Below are 5,479 nucleotides of genomic sequence, written 5' to 3' on the forward strand. Positions count from 1 at the left end.
CTGAGTATGGATTAGTTTTAATGGACTATGATGGCAAATATAGTTTCTAGCGAGTGTCTGAGCTCCACCTTTGCTGAGTTGATCATCTAGAATATTTAAGGTCTTGGCTCAACAATGACCTAGCTGGCGAGGTGATGATCCTAAGGATTAGGAAGGAAATGCTAAGGCGAAAAAAGCTTGGAGAAGATGTACATGGGTATATCGAATTCAGCGACAAAGTCTAGTCTTAATTTATGTCTTGTACTATCTCAGTTTCCTTTCATTACTTTCAGTGTACAATCTATGTGTAATAGGTCTAGCAATCACTGATGTAACACTTGTACTTTTCCATTGAATAATATAAGTATTTCTTTAGTGTCACTGAAAAAGATCTCTGAAAAGAGTAATATGGACAAGTATCTATGAGTTCCAGATTACTCTTATATTCACTGACAATCTTCAATCAGCGAATAAGCTTTCAGTTTCAGTTATCATGTTTGTATTTGTTTCTCTTAAACTTGTAATTCGTTACAAACTATAATAAACTTGTATAAAAAAACTATATCACTGAAAAAGATCCCAAGAATTGTTAAAAGGCTTGTACTTTACTTGTAACTTTTTCTTACTATTATAATTTAAGCAAATCTCTTTATGTTGCTTTGTCATCATCAAATAGAGGGTGATTATTGATTCTCTCTCATTGATTTGATGATAATCTTTTTTACCTATCGAAGTATAGTATTTCTGTTTATTCAATTTCAGCTATCATTATTGAGTCTGTTAGTGATCGTTGAACATGTATTATAACTCCTTCAGAGACTGTTATACTTCAAGAAGATAAAACTCACACCACATATCCTTCAACAATGTCCATGAAGATTAGAGACTAGCGCATTCATCTGAAGTGACATTCAGTGATAACAAGCTCGTCTACATATGTGTAAAGACTGCACAAGTTTCAACGAATGCTGAAGAGACCTCTAGTGTCATCCCAGCATTCAGTGATCAAATGAAGCTTACCATGCATGATTGTTTTTGTCTTGTCCTCCCACACACTAAGGACAAAACCCTGCATTTTCTAGAGTATAATACAATACGAAGCTACTCAGTTGACTCCATAGTGCTTACCTACTTTATGAAAAGAAGACTACTCATGAACACGACAAGACTATTCACTGTAGCAATGGACAAGCTTTCCTTCAAAAGCTTGACACGTATTATGTACCTTCTGAATTGCATTTAATGCAATAGGTATAAATAATTAAATGCTCTCTACTCAGTCATAACTCTTACTCTTCTCTCTAAGAAACTTACCCAAAAAGTTACTTTTTTCACTACTCTCTCTCTCTCTAAAGAGAAAGGACCACTTTGAACAAGTGAATAACACTTTTCTGAATCTTTATTTCTTATAGCAAATCTTTTCTCTTTGCTAAGTGTAATAGTATGTACCTTAGATTGTTTAGATAAGTTTCCTTATCTTATCTCTTCCGCAAACAATCTGTAAAATTTGTATTGGTCTTCTTTGTCAATATATAATTTTTAAAAGTGAAGGTTTCTGTATTTATATTCATCCCCCCCTTCTACAAAGTGATTACCTATAACTCTTGTAGATCTGGCTGGGACCAACAAATTTGTATACTCATATATTTGTACTACTCTTTATCTAATATTTAATATTTTCCATCAAGATGAGCTTGAATGAATATCATGAAGAGCCATATTGGACATTAATGGAACTAGTTTTGATGAGGATAAGGTTCAATGAATTTGTTTGTAAGTGAGAATAAGTTTGAATAGGAATTAACTTAATACCATTACTTGCAACCTTCGTTCGAATAAAATGATAGTCCCCTGTTATGTGTTTCGTCCTCTCATAAAATGAGATTAATTGCTAACTGGATGGCAAACGTTATCACAAAACCTCTAAGGATGGAGAAGAAACATAAATGCCAAAATCTTGTAATAGTTTATACAACAACATATGCTCACAACTAGTGGTTGCCATAGCTTGATATTTATTTTCTATACATGACCTAACAACACAATTTGTCTCTTAGAACATCAAAAAACCAGTGAATCCCCAAGGAATATACTGCATCCCATAACAGACCTCCTTGTGTATCTGAGCATGCTGCCTAATATGAATATGAAAAGGCATTCAACTGTGTATGATAATAAAGATCACATTATGCACAAAGTTGTAAGCAAGGGACAGACCCAGTTAAGTGGCTACAGCGGCATGTGCCACCGTATTGTCTTTTCGATGTAAGTTAAAAAAATTAGGTTCGTGAAAGGTGCAATTGTATTGTTTTAGAAGTTGCTATTGTTTTAGGAGATGCAATGTGGAAAAATTCTAGGGTCCGTCCTTGGTTGTAAGAGATTTTTTAGTAGAAAGAAAAACACTTGTCTAGGGTTCTTTCTAAGATAATGAAGTAATGACTACTCATAAAGTGACTCAAGCAGTGCACAAGAAATGAAATATCTGGTCGTATGATTGTAACATGAATTGGTCTATCAATTAATCCATGCTATTGCAAAAGACCTTTAAAAAGATCTCTTCTTCATTGATAAACAAAATATGAATTATAAGATCATTGGACATATATTTGGTTTAGCAGCCACCCGTTCTGGACCTTCTAACAATAGATTATAATGACATTGTGATTAGATACCTGGATTTCACAACTTAAAGGATCATAGAATAGTTAAGATGACCAAGATCTTTAAGCTTAAATTTACTACTAATACATGTTTTATCTGTTGAATGTTTGTAGCCAATGGTCAAGTAATTACTATGTCATTAACCTAAAGCATCAAAGCAACAGCTGAAGCACTTGTACCTCTGAAAAATAGAGAATAATTAGTTTTGGATTAGACAATAAGTCTTTATTAATTATACTAATCTAAAATTGGCATACTACTTCTTACCTAGAAACTTGTTTGAGTCCATAAATAGACCCCCTTAATTTTGTAAACCATATGAATTTCCATATAAACTTATTCATTCAACTCCCTAATCAAATACGTTAATGACATATAGTTGAAACAATTCTATCAAATTGAATAAGATGTTGACTATAACAAGTTTTGCAACAAACGGATATGTATCGACAAAATCAACCCCTTCATGTTTTGTGAACCCTTTAACGACTACTCGTGTTTTGTAATGTTCTACACTTCTATCTGCATGATATTTCACCTTATAAACCCATCGACACCACTAAATTTTTTCCAAGTGGAAGAGGAACAACACCTAAAGTGTTGTTAGCCTTCATTGCATTCAATTTCGATGCAATGTAGAACAATCAGTGGTAAAGTATAATCTTTGTTGATTATACGAATACCCAAGAAAATCATTTTCTAAAACTTGTTGATTACAGGAATACCAAGTTTTAGGATATATTCGAATCCAAATAACTCATGAATTTGGATGGGGAAGACAAGGTGTAACATTCGTCATGTAAGTGATAGTCCACATGCTACAATTAAACTATAAAAAGGAGTTCAAAAGTTATGGGCTTGAGAACATGATGGGCCAAACATAAAAGATGTTGGAATACGAGATCCATAAACTTAGTGAAAATAACCATATTTCTCCAAGAATCCATATGAAACGAAGTAGGATATGTGTTTCAAAATTTTACCTGAGCAAACAACCACCCTTTGACGTCGTATCTGAATCCAATCCAACAAACTCAACTTATTGCCTCCACAATATTCACATAAATGCTCTGAATCTAGTTGACGTCCAACACCAAAAAAGGAGATCCTGTTTCTTTCCGAATGCTGTATATTGTCTCCAACTCGTTGGAGAGAAAGAGTAGCTTGAGAAATATAGAGAGAAAGAACTAACCTGGATGGATAATTGCAACACCTTCCCATTTTCTCACAATGGGTCTTGATATTACTAGTGCTTAAACACTAATTTCTATATTTATATATAGGTCATTTTTTTATTAACCTAATTATCCAACCTGCTATGCGAGCCGACTAATCCTAGGACGACTACCTGCTTCGCGGATAGCTTGGAGTCACCGATTTGAATCTTTGTGGCCAAAAGGGATCTTTATTCTTCATTGGGTTCGAACTTGAGACCTCCAGACACTTTTGACTTTTGAAGCCCAAGCTCAAACTATTCGGGCACCACCATTATTTGAAGTTAATGATTAGGAGTTAAAGTTAATGATTTACCTATTTTTATTCTACGGAAGGCTTATTTGAACTTTTGGAAAGCTTTGGAATGCTATATCTTATGTTGTAGCATTACCAGAGCTTTAGAATGGAAGAAGGAAAAAGTCGAAACCAAGGGAAACTGGCTAAAAGACAATTTTTAAGGCTTGATGATGACGTTTGGAAGCTCCTAAGAAGTTGCCAGACTGGAATTTGGATTTTCTTAGTTGTACTGTAAAGCTTTATGCTTTTTTTTTGACTAAATTGCACCTTAAAACTCTGGCACCGAGTTTGCTTAATTTTTCATTTTGCCCCCCTCACTACAACAAAAAAGAGGTTTATATGACACTTTTTTGGGACACTTTTCGGAAACCGTCCTATAAAAAGGCTAATAGGACACATTAGTTTATGAGTCCTATTTGATTTAATCTTATATGACTCTTAATTTTGATGTCTTATTAACATATCTTGACGTCCTATCATGTAATCTAATACGACACTTTTGAATGTCATATTATTTTATGGTCTAATAGGACACATTTAAGTGTCGTATTATTTTAAAGACTAATAGGACATTTTAAAAGGTCATATTATTTTAGAAGTTAGTAGGACATTTTTAAGTGTCATGTTAATTTTAAAAGTTAATAAGACATTTTTGATTGTTGTATTAGTGTTTAAAAGCTAACATGACACTTAAAAGTGTCCTATTAGAGTTTAAAATGATATAAATAACATATTGTATTTAGAATCATTTTTAACTAGGCCCAAATATCAAAAACTATATGATGATTTAAATCAGCCCATTTTATTAACCTAACTTAGCCCATTTTATTAAACCCATTTCCCCTTCACGGCTTCACAACTCCCGTCTCCCCTGGACGAACGACGATCATTGTATCCCTGTACCTACGAACTACGAAGCTACGATCGACTCTTCCCTCTCCCTCACTGTTTGCGATCGATCGATCGACGGCGAACAACATCACTGTTTGCGATCGATCGACGACGACGAACCTTCTGCTTAGGTAACATTTTCATTTTCATTGACTACAATAGATGAATTCAAACCTTCTGCTCCTGAGTTGTACATGCTCCTGAGTTGTAGGTGAAGAAACCGAACACAACTACATGCTTATACATATTCGAAATTGAAATTGAAATACATATTGAGAAATTATATGCACAAATACGATGTATCCCCTGTACCTACTTTCTCATTGTTGCTTCAGTTGATAGTCAATGGGTGTATTGATTGTGTTTCCAAAAATGTTGTGAATACAGCTCGAATCCTTAAGTTTGTGTCAAATTATGTATAATATTTGTATTTTTC

This window comes from Cynara cardunculus, assembly GCF_001531365.2.
Source record: "Cynara cardunculus var. scolymus isolate 2C chromosome LG 7, CcrdV1, whole genome shotgun sequence".
Taxonomy (NCBI): domain Eukaryota; kingdom Viridiplantae; phylum Streptophyta; class Magnoliopsida; order Asterales; family Asteraceae; genus Cynara; species Cynara cardunculus.